The sequence below is a fragment of the Rhea americana genome, unplaced genomic scaffold (genome assembly GCF_003343005.1).
Source record: "Rhea americana isolate MKP2758 unplaced genomic scaffold, rheAme1 scaffold_4, whole genome shotgun sequence".
In the NCBI taxonomy this organism is placed as follows: domain Eukaryota; kingdom Metazoa; phylum Chordata; class Aves; order Rheiformes; family Rheidae; genus Rhea; species Rhea americana.
In genome coordinates this window covers 2214441-2232044 of record NW_028186534.1, presented here as the reverse complement: position 1 = coordinate 2232044, position 17604 = coordinate 2214441, and the positions used below count along the sequence as shown (strand labels likewise).

The following is a 17604-nucleotide window of genomic DNA, read 5'->3' as shown; positions in this document are numbered from 1 at the left end:
ATCTAATATATTAAAAATAAACGATAGCTTTCAAACAGGTATCTCATGGTGACAGCTCMTGGATGCCTCCCTTCCTAGTATTCAGCGGCAGTCTCACGTTAGTAGTATATGACTTCAGTCATACAAACACAATATAACACATTTATAAAGCCTGATCATTAGAAACTTTATCAGTATCTGTGCAAAGGATGAAACGTGCGCATGTTGCCTGCCTTTGTACCTGTAAACTGAGCACTAAACAACTACAATCCAGCGATCAACTGCTTCTGTACAAGTGCACACCCATGAGAGCCAAGGATGTACTRGACCATTCTGGTCAACACAACTGGAAGCTATATTGAGGCTCAAACACATACCCACTCCAACATAGCGACACGCTCATTTCTGAGTGAGCCGTGTCACCAATTTCCAATACAACCAGTCTTTTATACTTGCAAAGGAGATGTTGCTGAATTTGTGTACTTTCACAGTTCCAGGGGAACTTTTCACATAGCCATACATGTAATCCTTGTTTGTGTAAGTAATACTCCAGTAATAGCAGCTCTTAGTGCTGCTGTGGAGTGTAGCGGAAGCAGGAAAAGAGACCAGGTGGATTTGTGGATGACTTAGTGGGAACTTAAAAAGAAAAATTCTTTCCACTGGCCCAGCCTCAGCACTGCTGAAATGTCCTATTTACTCACATAAAGAGGAGGTGGCTGTGGGGCACAACTTTTTTCAGTCTCTTATTCAGTTGGAGGGGAGCTCAGGAATCGAACCACATTCAATTTAAGTTTGTAGAGTGGCTATTTGGGTTCCCCCATCTCTCTTTCCTTCTTTTCTTAATCCAAGATTCAGACAGGAAAGCAGCACCAGGCCCATTTTCCACTGAAGCCAGGGTGCTTTGGGAAACATCTCAACTGGCTTTTGAAATCTTATTTCCAAGATCTGAGAGAGCTTTCCAAAAAGTGCTGTGGCCCACCCACATCCAAACAGCACAGATTCTCTGGAGGAACCMTCGCCAGCTCCAGTCTATTGCAGGACACACGTGGGTGGGCCTCCAACTTTTGGACACTTGCAGAAAAAAAAGRAAAAAAAAAAGATGGAAATGGAACTTCAAAGGAAACTGGCTGAAGCACTTCAGAAATTAATCACGCCTGGTGGAAAAGATGATTAGTGGCTTCTTGTGCTCTCTTTTTAAAGCTATTGATCTTGGACACAGGAAGGAGCTTTCACATTCTCCACAAGCCACAGATGGTCAAAAGGGTTCTGAAAGGAAGCAACAACAGGCAACCACAAGAGAACTCCAAAGAGTAACAGGACTCAAGGTGCAACCCAAAGACCTAATAATACACATGAAAAGCAAAAGCAGCAGCTTGTCTTCCTGTTATTCCTTTCTCATAGCTTTCTCAAAATATTGTCCAAGCTTTCTACCTTTGGGTCAGGTAAGCTCTGTCAGTCTTTTTCAACAAACCAAGTCACCAGACGCTCCAGATAAAATGACACACGAAGACCTAGGTAGCATTCTCAGATATAYAGACTGTACATATATGGCTCACAAGCAAGAACACTGGGACAGGAATCATAACACAAAGAGAACAAGGTCTTTCATCTTAATCAACTGTTTGAGGATTGAAAATAGTGGACTGTCTCTCTTTGGCCAATTTTGTGGACTTTTTGAAAACTGAATTTTCCACACAACAGACAATTGTTTCACAAACTATAATCCCTAAATTGCTTCCAATATAGCCTTGTACAGGGTCAACCTTTCTTCTGGGAAGCACTGTTTGTTTTTATCTCCAATCAAAATACAATTAAATGTAGGAAATAACCACCATTTCTCCATAGCTAAGATGATACATATTCTGTTTCTATTAGAGCAAAACCCGTATCTTTTAATGAAGTCATTTAGGAAACTTAAAAATATGCTCAGCTGACAGTAAGTAAAGAGGACAGAATTCCTCACCCAGGAGGTGGTGGTGGTGGTTACCCACTCCACTCTGACATGTGACTTACCAAGTTTCTCAACCCAGCAGGGGTAGGTGGCACCAAGCTGTTAAGAGGTCTTGCTCTTCCCATCTTGCGTAAAATCCAGTACTGACCATTCCTCATCCTGAAATGCATCAAGGTGTTTTTTAAGGCATATGCATTAGCACACATGTACTGACCAAACCAAAAATTAAGACAATTATGTTTTTCTCTTCTGTTATTTCCCTTAAAACTACCTCAGCTTTACCCAGTCCCCAGTGTGGCAATGAGCGACAATTGTAATGGCACAGTTACAGGGATGGAGCATCAGAGAAGAAACAAGCAGCAGGTAGGYGGGTGAGGAGGGGATATGGGGTTGTATAGGTTGGCAAATGTTCCCCCAACTATGTCTTTGGGAAGGAAGGTAGAGGCTCCAAAATGCTCTTAGGGAAAAGAAAGCATACTTAAACACTAAATAAGGAACTGTTTCTCTGATGAGTAGAATTTTCCTTTCATTGCATCCTTGATGCTAAAAGGAACTGGGGTGTAGCAAGCATAAAACAAATCCCTAACCGCAACACRTGATCGAAAAAGCATCAAGCATCTAATTCTATTACCAAGCAGAGCTGCAAAAAATGTTCAACATCATAAAGTAAATTCTGGCTACTTTACTGGCTTTGTAAAAGTGTGATAGCGTAGGGGAAAAAAAAGAAAAGAAGTCTACTTTTCTCTAAAGGAATTTTTGAATGCAGAGTAGCGTTGTGTAGAGGTGAGAGCACGGGAGCTGAGACTTGTATGCTATTCCTCCATCAGTTTACAGCGGCTCACCACGCAACTGGCTTAACGTCTCAAAGGCTCAGGGTACGACCACACCAAGCTTCATCAATGGGGCACTGTGTGCAACTCTAGTAATGACTGACTGCAGGGTGCTTTTGAGACCTCTGGATACATATGCTATAGAAATTGTAGTAAGTATTATTTACCATCACTGAAGGCAAACTCTGTAAATAAACATATAGGCTAAATACTTTCTCAAAGCCCCTTAAAATATTCTCATCTTTCATTAAGATGCTTTTTATTAAGAAATTAGTACTTCTACTAAAATGAAGATGTTTTTCTTTTCAATAGGAGAAAAAACTCACCGATACAGAGTTTATTAATCATTTTTTTGACTTTCTAGACTTGAAACAGTGATTAGTGCACTTTATCATATGCTACAGACTGCTCAGAGAATGCCTGTTACTCTGCTTCCAAAATCATTTTCTCATCATGGCATTTGGTTTGGTATTTTAAACTTCTGTGAAAGCATAGCACAGCAAAGCATAGCAAATAATCCCACCATATTTTCAATATGAAATGTAAATTAGCAATTCAATAAACCAGTTTTCCTCCAATCAGCAATAAAATGGTAACATCAGATCAGAGATAGCGCCGTTCCTTTCTACTATATCTGACGTTTCCTTTCATTCCTGTTTGACCGTATCATCTATCTAATACAACCATCTAGAATTCCTGTTCAATGCAYTCTTCATAGCATCACATCACCCCACATGCATTTATATAAGCCACTGTTATTTACACATTAGTCACTTAAAAAAAAAAAAATCACAGCAGTGCTACCTTCTGTATTTATTCTACCGCAGAGTTAGAGAGAGCCCCAATCCTGCTATCAGATCCTCTAAGTTAATTTGTGATTTCAAGTTAATGTGGCTTCAGAGAAAATCAAGTAAGGTGATCTATTTGCCTATCAGGAACAAAGTTCTCATCGCATGTTGAGATGGGACTAAACTGGTAACTGTCATGAGAGAAGCAGCACCAAGTGAGTACTCCAGCCCCCTAATTTTCCTGGATCATAGTACTTTTGGTAAAGTATCTCTCAGTGAAGGCTTGAGACTATTAATTGGAAGCACCCAGAGCATGAGCAAGAGTATTATTGACATTTAAAGCCAATCTTTATTAAYCATGAATTTCTGTAAGGAAAGGTTACAAGAATCTTATATATTTTATATATATATATATAAAAATACATAAAATATATAGCACATAATATATAAATACAATGTTGTTCTTGTAACCTTTCCTTACAGAAATTCATGATTATATATATTTATATGCATATATATAGATAGATATAGATATGYGCGCTTAGGGTCTTTCTTCTATACAGGAACAGAATGTAAAAACAGAGGAGCCCTTTYACAATTTTTTTAACCTAGCTGTTACCCATTTTCCCATAAGTTAACACTCAGAAAAAGAATTAGCTAGGCTATAGTGTAGGTATCAAAGAAGAAAGACTGGGTCATTTTCCACAAAATGCTTATTTCATTTTGATGCCTGGTAGGTACTACCAACCTGAAGGCATTAGATGACATAAAGAGTTTGGAGTTTAAAGCATCTACACTGCAAAAGACAGAAAATGAAAGAGAACTTTAGCCTGGATGTCTCAGCTTTTCATATGGGTGGTTGACAAGCTGGGCTATAGGGTAAACCATAATGCGCCAAGCATCACGGAGCCTGGAGCCAAGAAAGGGATAATTTCAGGCAAGACCTAGTCTCCAGAGCCAAAACCACTGGCCTGAAAGCTTTTCTCAGAAGGTTTGCTGTTCCCATCACTGCTGAGATGAATTTTAACTCATTATTGATCAAGGGAATTTTAAAATCAATTTTAATTAAATGAAAGATTTCTATCATAGCTCGTTCTGTGTCGAAATTGCACAGACCACATATAAATACATGGAGGCAGATCATGCAGAGCAGATATGTAGCTGTTAGGGCCAAAATAGGTTAGAGAGAAGCCAAAGCTACATCTCAAAAGMAAATCTGTTATGCTGAACTTCTACAATACCTGTTTCTTCCCATGCCATTTTTGCCTTTRCCATTGGAATTTAGTCAGATACTTTTTTTCTTACTAAAGTAAGTATTCTAATTAGGGTCTCCCTCAGACCAATAAATGACTGGAAAGGGGATAAGGGAGACTACTACATAGTAACTACTGAAAGCAGGGAATTGTTCAGCTTCCCAAAACACCAACAGGCAGGTACTTCACATGCTGACATGAGGACTAGTCCCTCAGCAGAGGCCCACTCTGCAAACAATACTACTTTGAGATCTCAGGCTGCTGTTATTTAAGGACAGGCAGATACTTGGATCAATGAAATGATCACCCAGCATCTTTAGATGTGCAAACAAACCCACTTACTAAAGCTGTTTGTCCTTTTTATAATGGCTGGGACTTGGGCAGGCAGATGTTCCTTCCTTGCGTGGGGAGAGAGGACACACCTTTGTTCCTCATCTCCCTTAACCATGCCAGGAAATATTCCTGAAGTGACCAAGTCTCCTCAGGTAACACCACACAGGAGAGCAAGGATTTCATCCTGCTCTAGTTGCGGTTGCTCATCCAACAACGATTCCTCTTCGGCACTGACGTCTCACTCAATAAAGCTGCTTGTAGCCAGGCTTCGGGGGAGAACGCTAGAGATCAGGGGACTTCAGGCACTTATGCCCTTGCAGAAAGCCGTTCTGCATCCTTCAGCACCGAGATACCTTCAAGATGCTGGCTTTTGGTACTTTGCCTCAGGCAACAGGTGGTCATAGYACCAGTGCCATAGGTCACACAGGTTTAAATGAGACAGCAAAGTAAATCAATGGAAGATGACTTAGACAATTTTGTACAGACTCATGAGACTCCTGTATCATTTGCCACTAATATAAGGTTTTTAATGTACTACAGGCTTTACAATTATTAATTTATCAACATTAGTTTTTCAGTCTTCACACCAGGTTCTGCAAGGTGAGCAGTCTTACGCCTGTTCTTCAGGTAAGAAATGGGCCAAAAGCTAAGTGACTTAGCAAAGGTCACAGAGAAAAGTCAGTGGGAAAACTGGAATTAGAACTAAAAATACCCAATTCCTTGCTTTGTGTTTAATCTCCTTTGCCTTATCTAATCTAAGACAAATAAAATAAGCAAGGTCCACACAGCTCCTCATACTCAGAAAAGGGTTTTTCAGCCATAATGTCTCTACCAAGTCCTGCCAGCATCTACAAGGCTTCCTTGTGTTTTCAAATACAATGCATACTGCAGTAAATAGGTTATTTTACAATCCTAGTCCAATTTTCAAAGTGGCCTCAGTGTTGTGCAAAACATTCATGTCCAACCACAAAATTACAATCAGTCTTTGTTTGAATTCAGCCTGTATCCCTGGCCAGCAGTGGTTAGTCCAAACTCTTAGGTCTGTGAACTGTTAGTCAAAGGTTTTTGCAACGTTTTTGCCCTGCCTGGATTTGTCTGAATATTTATAGGCTGCTGTCCTCCAGTGACTTTCATGTTCAAACTGTGCTGCCTGGTGTGGGTGGTGAGGGTGGAAGGGAGAAGTAAATAACAGATACAGTCACATGTTTTCCGCTAGCCCCAGTTGTTTTGCTTCCAGTAAAACGCTGAATGCTACAAGGCACGTGTTGCAAACAAACAACTGCAAGGCTCGACTGTGGGACATTTCAATTAGTACAGCAGTATTTCTACACACTTGAATATTTTCAAACATCTGTCTATTGTGAAATAAGAGTGAACTGTCGGGAGACTCAAGCAAACCTGTAGAATTAACATTTGTAGCATTGCTTAACATTTTAGCGGGTGGGGAGAAGGGGACGGTGATGAGAAAGGTCCCTTCAAAAACTCCTGACCAGGACTATGAAACATCTACAGAAGGATTTAGCCTGAAAAAATCCATACTGTGTTTTGCCCTACAATCAATACATCCCAAAGCAGGATCCATGGAGTGTAATCACTGCTGCGTGGGAACTCATACACCGTTGATGTGATCACTAGAGAATATAGCACACATGGTGATTACTGTGTCACTGGCACTTAGGTAACTTAAAATAGCATGAAAAACATCAGAATAACATGCTGATTTCCAAGCAACTTTGTCTGCTGTGCGTGAGGCAAAAATAATGAATAAGGCTTTAGTCATATGTATCTCCTGCTTTCGTTGGTCTCTAAGAGATGGCATACTTGGAGCACGACAGAAAGCTCTGCATATTTCTTGAAGGGGTCGTGATTCTGAGACACAGCATGGAGGTATCTCAACTCTGATGAATCTCAAGTCTGCCCAGATCTAGATCTGCTGACTGACCTCTGTAAATCCATCCACACAAAACTGGCTGTGCTTGTAACCTTGGCTGTTAGATGGCCTGCTACTTAAAACACAAACACAAAGCCAATTTTGTACAGAGGGAARTAAGCTGATGGCACAATCTGAGAGCTGCTTTTGGAAAACAGGCCCTTGCAGACTGCACGTGTCCAAAAAATTCCCACCAAAGGCTAAACAAAGGAAACATAATCTTTTCTTGTGTTGATGGCAAAATGCTCTTTATTCCAAAAATTTTATGAAACAGAAGTCTGCTTCTGTGGATGACAAGTCCTCCTGACTAGAGAGATGTGAAAAATTGAAATGGAAACTTTGTTGAAACCGTAATAAAGTTAACTGTTGAAAAGACACAGCTAAGAAACTAAACAGCAAAACAAGTCTGTGACCTAGCAGAAATTGCTTGCATTTTTAGTACACAGAGGCAGTTAAAGCTGATCCACCGAAGTGCTGGTATCTACCTAGTAATGTAAAAGTTTTATGTTAACCTAAGCCCTGTATAAAATATTGGATCTCTCAGGGCTGCATGGAGATTTGCTCCGGTGAGGGAAGGTGTTTTCCAAGACATTTCCAGTAATTCCTATCTCTCACCAGGACAAAAATACCAGGAGAATTATCTGCTTTGTACATAAGTCTAGTCCAAAATCTAAATGTGTACATGTGTCCAGAGTCTTAAGATGGCAAAAATATAGAGAAAAAGTGAAACAGAATTTGTTTGGGGTTCTCCATTTTTCTTCCCAAAAGTTTAGTTACTTTTAGATGCAACTGTTACAGAGATAGGAGATCTATTCCCAAAGTAGGCTATTAAATTCTCTTTACTGCTCATAAAGCTGGATAGGTAATTGCATTAGAGGTTCACGGAAATGTCCTAACGTGTTTTTTTTTTTGTTTGTTTTGTTTTTTTCCCCTCTAGCAATTTTGATTACAGTGTTTGTCCCTAYGGCTTTTTGACTAAAAGGTAAAATCTTTTCACTTTGTAGCTATTATGAAAAAACAATATTTTCTATGGAAAATACTTTTTTTTCCCCTCTTTTAACAAGATATTTCTTTTAGTCAAAAATTAAATTTTCCAAGAAAAATCTCAGTAGGTAAAACTCCTTCATTGTTGCCAGCTTTTTGACAGTTACTTTTAAGTATTTGGAGGAAAGAAGGGTCTTCCCAGTTTCTCTTGTCTTGTTCAGTCCATCCTTCCTCTATTTGAACATTAGAGGATTTCAGCATTCACTAAAACTGCAATACAGACTGGCTGAAACATGAGCAGTGCAGCTTATAGAATACAACACAGTTACATTACAATGACYTTTCATGATTATCTTGTACTCTGTCACAAGTTAAATGAGGTCATTACTGATGTTACTTGCATTCCTCTTCCTTGGCCCATGACTTCAAAGACTAATGGGCCCCTTTTGTCACTGAATTCTTGTCAAAATGTTCACTCCAATCAGACCCCTAATAACTGCATGCAGGATAACATTCACAGATGAAAAGAACAYGCAGGCACATGCCTTATACATAATTAATCCTCCCAATGAACTGCATGAATTTCAAAATTACACAAAATGGAACAAACCCAACAGACTCCCCTGTGGGCTTATGAGGTCACATAGCTTCCTAGGGGGGTGAGAAAGGTCTATTCTAACATGAATACCCAGCACTGAATCACAGAGCTTCAGCGACTGATTTATTTTCTCTTTCAGCTGTCATACCTGCAGCTAACCTGATGTCTGCCAATGTTCTCTTAAGACACAAGCTGCCTATCTATCATTCCAGAAAATGAGCACCCAAGCTCTCACTGAAGTCTCGAGAAGTCCTAGCCTTCCTATCGATATTACTGCTATCAAGGTGGCAAATTCTTCCAAATGYATCTGGCCAGTTCTAGTTATTCATACAATCAAGAGGACGTTCAGATTTGTATCCCGAAAACGCTGCACCCACGAAATAACAGTGGTGGGAGTGGGRGTGAGGCGGACAGAAGGATTCATTCTTGGAATCATGTAAAAGTAGCGGCTGACAATTTTCTTCCTAATGAAATGTTTGCCTAATTCRGTCTTGGCAAGGCTGTGCACATGTGGCAGCCACATCAAAAGCATGGGCACTGGCACAAAGAGTAACATGGCCTGAAGTGGTTTTCTCTGCTAGTACATGCCAACTGCGTGTTCAAACTCCAGCTCTCACACTTAACATCTGTTGTCCGAGCACTTATTAGTATTGTGTTGACTACTGGCTTTGTCATGTGCGTTCAGAATCAGTGACATGAAGCTAGTAGTCTAACAATAAAATCAGTGCTTTTTCCCTCCTCCCTTTTAATTCCGCATTAATCTGCCCCTGTGTTGTTACCAATATGCACCAAGACATGTCAAATATCAAAACAAGTAGTTTTCATTGACCTTTCTGAAATTTTCTGGAATTTTTCAGCAAGTTTTCTTTCTTCATAGGTGGATAAAAGCATCCTAAAAATYTCACTATTTTAAATATGTGAATAAGTCATCTTCCAGCCAGCTCTGTGCAAGTCTAATGCCAACAGGCATTCACAAGTGTGATGCAAAAAATCCCCCAAAACATGTAAGGGGAAAAAACAAAAGCCAAAAACAGTCACAAAAATAGCTTGAAACACATGACAATTTTAGAAGCTGTGAATTTTCTTGCCAGCAAAATAGCAGGAATTGATTTTTGTGATAGATTAACGTTGAAAAGGAAGACTCAAAAGGTCAGCAAGTTCTTTCCCTTGTACAACAGTTGGGTAAGTATTTCAAGACCATTCCTGATTGATTTCGATCTAATTTGTTACTAAAAATGTACAGTGAAGGAAATTCTAAGCCTCCTTGGATACCTCTTTCAGTGCCTCAAAACTTTCATCATTTAATTCTGCTTAATATCTGGCATAAATCAACTTGCAATTTTGCAGTAATTGAATCCAATTACTTCTTGACTTACTCCATCTGATACGGTGGAAAATATCCTTGTTTTCTTCCTACATACAGCAAAGATAACCACCTCCTAAGCTTTCCATACACTACARATCTGTGCTAGAAGATTTTGTGCAACCGCACAGCATACTTGACTCATCTTCAGTCTGAGAATCATTACAAGTTTCACATCCTTTTCAACATGTAATAGTGCAGAGAAGGATGTAAAATTTGACAAGTATCCACCTCTGTAGTTTGACAAGTATCCACACCTTTCTCTTCTCTCAGATATGATACTCTGCATTTCACTTTACTGAATTTCARCTTCTTAATTTCCAAAGATTTCTTCCATTTATCAGGAACTTTTGAATTCCAGCATCATGCTTAAGAACTTCGGTAGCCTTTCCCAGCTCATTATTATTTGTAAATAGCACATTTCATTCTTCTAATGCATAACCCAAGATACTCATTAACAATGTTGATCATATGCGAGCCCAGGAGAGTGAACTACCCCCCCCCTTTGAAATGTCCTCCAAGTCTGACATCACACCTCTTACAATCATTAATTCAAAGCCTTTTTTCAGTCAACTGTGTACCTAATTTTATGGTCACTTAATCTTGATCACATTTCCCTACTCTGTCTCTAAGATACACTGTCAAAAGTCTCACTAAAATTGAGACCTATCACAGCTACTTTTTCTCCTAACCTACGGGACTAGTTATTCAAGAAAGAATGAAAAATAGATGGGAGAGTCATTACTTATTCTCACTTGGGTAGAATTCAGGCATTTAACTGAAAGAGCAATCCATGCAATCCCATCCTGGCACTTATTTTTTGCTACTTATTTGTCTTAGCTGAGTAGTTCAGGACCTGCTACTATGGCTATCCCAGAGCGCCTTAAGGAGCTCTATACAGTAGTTGTGCCTTAAGCATTCTTAACATACCAGTAACACCATGATCAGTACRAAACACCACAATTAAAGCTCTCTTCATTGAAAAAAAATGGCATGTAGAGCAGATGTTAGCAGCAGCTATAGCATGTTTTTGTATAATAGGCTAGAGGTTGAGTTAAAAGACATGGGTTGAAGACCTTTTTCACTCAAAACAGTTCAAGCCTACCAAATGATTATAGACTCAGAGGCGAAGATGAGCCATGTAAAACCTTTTTTTCTTTTGTTTTTTCTTTCTTTTTTTTAAACAGTGAGATTCTCCCATATCTCGTTCCCAAAGACCAGAATATCTGAGAAGTTGTAACAAAATTTACAAATTGTTCTTGAAATAAAGATGCTGAAAGCTCAGCATAGAATGATGGCAAAATAATGCCATTCTGTTGGAAAGATTATTTTACAGAGAGATAGCAGTTATAGGTAACTTTCTCCAAAAAAGAATGGAGCTTCCATACCTAATAGAAAGCATAGGAACTGGGCTTGGTATGCAGGAACTAGTTAAAACTATATATTTTGCCCTCAATAATTAAAAGGACAGAACTATAATCTGAAGTAACCACACATACATTTGCCCTGTAGCAATGGTATGCCACTACAAGAGACTGGAAAATAATAGTTTATAGTAGTCTGCACTTAAACTTGAGGTTTTCAGTTTCACAGTGGTTAAATCCGATTCAGGCAAATAAATTCAGAAAACAAACAACAGAATACACAAAATTGCAGCAGCAGAGAGGTTAATGCACTCCATAGTTAGGGGACTCATCACCATTTTAAGTAAAAAAACCAATAGTCTGCTGGTACTACGTTCTGAGAAGTAAGGTTTCTGAAAGTGAGTCCAACTGGCTGTGACACTCATCTAGAAAAGGATAATTTCAAAACACAATCCGCCCTCAGTGGAAAGGGGATAGAAGGTCATAATCCTCCCAAAGGAGCAATAAATAGCAAGAGATAAGGGCAGGGAATTTGCTGAAAGCGTGCTCTCGCGCTCAGGACAACAGAATGTTCTACTTCTTGTCCTCTCCTGCAGATGTAACCTTGAAGGATACAGTCATATGCAGCTGACTCATGGTAATGCTTATGAAAAATAARCACAAGGTTTTTTTCTTCTTCATCTTGCACTTTATCAATTATCTGCTATAATTCATACAGAAATTCCAGATCAGTTGCTCGGAGCATACATAAAACAAGGCCAAATTCAGACTCCATATTAGATGCCTCAGTCTTGCTTCCTGAAACATTTTACTGAGTTACTGGGAATTACTTGTACACTATGGCATGAAATTAGCACTGACCATGGGGAACTGCAAGCGTCAGTATCTCAGCCAAAGCCCTCTGTTTGGTATGGTGTATAAAGTCTGACCTAGACGTGGATCTGAAATTCTAAAATGGTATGTCACAGAAAGGTTAAGGTTGGAAAGGACCTCTGGACATCATCTAGTCCAACCCTCCTGCACAAGCAGGGTCACCTAGAGCACGTTGCCCAGGATTGTGTCAAGATGGCTTTTGAATATCTCCACGGAAGAAGACTCCAGAACCTTCCTGGGCAACCTGTTTCAGTGCTCAGTCATCCTTACAGTAAAAAAGTTTTCCCTACGTGCAGACAGAACTTCCTGTGTTTCAGTTGTGCCCATTGCCTCTCTCATGAGAGAGATGTTCCAGTCCTTTAATCATCTTAGCAGCCCTCCTCTAGACTCACTGCAGTAGCTCCATGCCTCTCTTGTACTGGGGCGCCCAGAACTGGCCACAGTACTTCAGATGCAGCCTCACCAGGGCTGAGCAGAGGGAGAGGATATCACATAGAGGGAGGAAATCACATGTCTATCATAGTGAGATTGGGGAACTGAAGAAGCAAAGAGCAAATCACTACAAATCAAGCCTCTGGAGTGAAAGAAACCAGACAGTATGAAAACCAATATGTAGTCCAGCATTCCCCAAATCACTGTCTCCAACGAAAGCACCACTTTGTGCCTTTGATGTTTATGAGTCCTTAACAGTTACTAAAGGGTTTTAAAAGACACTTGCTTCCTTACCATCCAAAATTCTGATGAGCATTTTGCTTCAGTATTCCAGATATGAAGCATCAGCTTCTCCATAGACTTGTTACTAGGGTTCTACTAACACACTTTATTTTGTTCTATCTCACTATCTTTCTTCAGGGAATATTAGTCTCAGAACTGGAAGGTCAGGTCTGACGACAAGATGACATTTTCTAGCTATGCTGAGATGACTTAAAAAAGAAGTATCTTTTAACAGTTTGAATATGAATATGGTGACTTTAGTAGTTCTAGTTATTAAGACAAAAATGATTAACACACAAAATGGTAACGCTTCTTAAAATCCTGTTTTGAGAAATTTAAAAAACTGACACTATGCCAGGACCAGTGAGTAAATGATTAAGTCACATTTTAAAAGTACATTTTGAATGCCGCTACCAAAATAAGTATCCTTCTGATGAGCTGCATGCAGACCTTAGATCTTACCATCTCCAGAGAAAGAGGTTCTCCCATTCTACTGTTCCTCTTTTATAAATCTTTAAGGTGAAACAAAGAAAGGGATCAGTACCTATATTTTACCAGACACCCTTAAAAACTGCATGCCTGAGACCTCAGGAGTTCTATATTTAAAGAGAGCTAGTGCATGAATTCAACACAGAAGTATAATAGCATCAAAAGACTTTTCATGAGGTCATAAAAAGTGTATCACTATCCATAGAGACTTACCAGCACTAGCCCTTTGCCCATTTCCCACCGACAGCTACACATGAAGATCTCAGGAGCCCATACAGGAGGCAGTGGCTGTTAGACAACAATCCAGCTTTCCATTTATCTGGGGTAGAAAAGGTCATGTCATACAGTGACAAAACTACAGTCTAGAAGCTTTGTATAACTACACTTACACTAGCGACTTCTCTTAGAATAGCTAAGTCAGCCAGGAATCCCAACACAGCCCATCTCTGCCCGGTATGCCCCTGTTAGCAGATGCCTGTGCTATCGACAGAGACTCTGTTAGCTGAACTTGTGCACAGGCTTTCTATTATAGAACACAGCCCCTGAAACAAGACTGCAATCAACTAAAAAGTCAGAAACTGCAGGGAAAAAAAAGAAAAAAAAGAAAAGAAAAACAAAACAAGGCGACTAACTCTTTGTTTATTCTATTTTCCCKAATGGCACCAAATCAACATTGTAAATAGCCACAGGCAAAAAGGTAGAGAATGAAAGCTTCTCAGTTTAAAATGTCAACATCTTGATACCCGGGGCAGGGCAGCAACATTTCTGAGCCCCAAGAACTGGAGGCCTTTCAGCTGGAAACTCCCCTTTGTAAGACTGAATTCTTGGCCGCTTGTATTCAAGAAAAAAATATTTTATTTACGAGTTGGGCTTAGTTTTCTCTTCTGGCCAAGTTCCAGTGGTCATCATTAAGCTCTGTCTTTTCAAGTTCTCTCTGCAACTGTTAATGGCAGAAAAGGTTAGGTCAGATGCACTGTTCACTAACTGTACGATTAAACCGCATCCATATTCTGCTCCAGGGCACCTTCTGTTTCTGTGATGGACGGAGAGGATGGAATATATGTATCTATATTTGAATAAAGAATTCAGTGATTGAGATGATTATGGCTTTCCATAAAGTTTGAAACTTGGCATGGTGTGTGTGGGGAGATCAACAGGTTTTTATCTGGTTTAGTGAAACAGGTAAACAGTTTGAAACGTTCACTAACAGACAGCAGACGGTGAGACAGCTATCACTTTTGTGCATCCGTGGAACATGGATCTTCATTTAGCATAACGCTCTGTAAACAAGCTTATGAACTAGCACAGTCGTATTTGTTCGCTTGTACACCTCATTCACTATTTTGAAGACTAAAGTGAGTCAAAACCCTCTTGTGCACTAGGTTACAGGGAAAAGCCATAAACGTTACAATACAAAACACACATGGTATTCTTTTTACATATCAGGTAAAGCAAAAAGGGCTCTCAAATGCAGATGACTTTTCTGTGCTACAAGTTACCCTAACAACCCTCATCTTTCTGAACTTCTGCAGAGCTTAAAGAGCCCAATTTGCCCATGTTTTGGATTTTGGCTTTTTACCACTCTTACAGGAGAATGAGGGTCTCAAAAAGGTATGGAAGAGATCCACTTCCTATACAGAAATTTCACAGAAGTCATTTTATCAAGGCTGCATACATCTGGTCTTGCTACACGGCTCTCTGTGCTTTAGCCCCAGGGCCTTAGAAACTTAGCCATTAGAAAACATTAGGTTCAGGACTCTAGGTAGAATTTAGGTCAGCTCAGCATGGCCCCAGGATACAGCTATCCAGCCTTTCAGATGCTCTCACATGACAAGGGAAGTCAGAGTCAAAAGAGAAAAAAACCTTCCTTCCTGCAAGCAAGCAGAGGTGAGCTTCCTAGTTCACTGCAGCAACAGGGCAATCCAATAATCTAATTTACAGTGATAAAAACATTTGCAGTCAATGGAGTTATCCTAAACTGAGATCAGCGTAACTTAAAACAAAGCAGACAAGGTCTGTTTAAGATAACAGTGATGAAAATTCATTGTGTCAAATGCCCACAGAACGAAGGAATGTCAGGACAGATAACTTGGGGAACCCTAAGATCTGAAAAGCTTTCTAGTGGTGTCTTTTTGCTTTCACTGACTATAGAAGGAGACAAGGATAATTAGACTTATTTCGGTGAATTACTTGCAGCCTAAAGGTGCGGTTCTACAGAACCTAAAACTCTCTTCCCGCCCTGCCTCCCTCCTCTCGCTGCATTTATGACCCTTCTCTTGTGCTGACATTAGTGCTTTTGCAGAACTTGTTCGGGGAGCTAAACCAAAAGAAAAWTAATCATACAAAAAAGCCAATAGTTCACTGCCAGTTTAGCTCCCTGAACCAACTCACCAAGCCCATGACCAGAGGCAAGGGAGGAGGAGTGTGTGTGCACACACACGTGCGYGTTTCAGGAGGGAACAGTGGGACAACAGCAGCACAGGTTCAGATTGGTTTAAACTGTGGTGGAACCAGACCTCAAATGCCGGCCTTATGTTTTTTCAAAGGCTATCTTAACCTTAGAATGACTTTACAAGGTAAACTGAAAGCCATATAGATATGCATATTCCCATGCAATTCTGATTGTGGTTGGTACCTATGCATYTATGTACACCTTTACATATTCATCTGTGTACCACAACATGCATGTAAATCACTCATTTACATATACAATGTAAACTTTATTTGTCAAAGAGTTTTTGGATTGCTTAAAGGGATTAGGTCAAATTCATTCCACAGTTCAGGTGGWATGTTCTTAAAAACAAAATAGAATCTTGTTTTCTTAAAAGAAGCTATTTTCCATAAAAGCTACAATCAAAAGAAATATGTTCCTATTTTCTTAATAGCATTGTGATTTAAGCAGTATTTCTTTAAAAGTATTCTTTTCTACCATTTGAAACACAAATTCTAGATCACTGACTGAAGATATGATATCTAGGACAGCAAGTTTATGRGAAACTCACTAATAAAAATGAAATTGAGCTTTCAATGCCAAAATAAATAAAAAAGGAAAGAGAAAGATATTAAAAGATAGAAAACAGCTGTGGGGGGAAGATTATTGAAAACATGAAAGGGTTAAGCACAATTATAGGATATCTTCAGTCACCAGATCCCAGACATCTGTATGGGCATGACCTAAACAAGAGTATTTCAAAGTATGAAAGATGCAGATGAAATAGATAAAGTAAGCCATTAGAAAACAAAGAAATAAAGGGAAACCAATGAAATGTTATAGAGGGTAGTTCAGATTACCTGCAGTTAGGATCATACTCTGGAGATGTTCATCTATCCCTATTAACAGTACAGAGTGTAGATGCTTGTGTTCAAGAAGTTTGGCATAGAGAGTATCACTCATACAATTTGTTCCAGTATACCAAATCAAACCTCCAGTCCATTTCAAGAAGGAATCTGAAACCTAAATTGGTAGACAGCTAACTAAAGAGATGCAACCTGTAGAGGCAATCCATGAATAGCTAGCAGTCCAGAATAACGCTTCAGCTGCTAAGCCCTTCTCAGGTACGCAGGCATAGGCAGAAGTCTATGGGCTGCTATATTCAAATACATCCAACTTTTGCTTTTAAATTTGCTCAACTCCCATAAAAAAAAATTAAAAACGCTTTTAGCATGCGACTACAGCASCTTATGTGATGTTTGCAGAATGACATCAAACAACACCATTTCTGCAGTGCTCTCAGATACAAAGTTACCTCGCTGCTTCTTAGAGAAAGAGGAAGATGCGTAGTATCTTCTCTCATCTCCCGTTCATCTGGGTTTTTAATACACACAAACCTGGTCCAGTTGCCAGGAAGGCAAAGAAAAGGTCAACAAATCCTTTGCTGCAAGTTAGTTTGTCAAACTCCATTCTGGGCAGCATGACTTTACATGTTAATGTGAGTGTTTGCCTCTGTGTCAATAGCCCCTATTGTGCGCATTTGTAACGCAAGATTTATGGTAAAGCTTGCAACATTTTTCAGGCATAATAAGCGTTTATTCACCATCCCAGGTCTATAAGCAGAGGCCTGACAAGTAATTATTGACACATTGTGTAGAAATAAAAGCGGTGGGCGAGCTGCTGTTGCGAATGGCAGCGTGGGTTGGGGGGAAGGAGGGGCTGTG

At 39.6% G+C, this 17604-nt stretch overlaps 1 long non-coding RNA gene across 1 annotated transcript in view; it reads right to left on the bottom strand.

Annotated features, from left to right (window-relative positions):
- Positions 1 to 13726, bottom strand: part of LOC146590656 (uncharacterized) — a 29696-nt gene extending 15970 nt beyond the window's left edge. The window contains exon 1 of the long non-coding RNA XR_014896924.1: positions 13663 to 13726. This is a non-coding gene — a long non-coding RNA (uncharacterized LOC146590656). The remainder of the gene's footprint in view (positions 1 to 13662) is intronic.
- Between the last annotated feature and the right edge of the window lie 3878 nt (positions 13727 to 17604).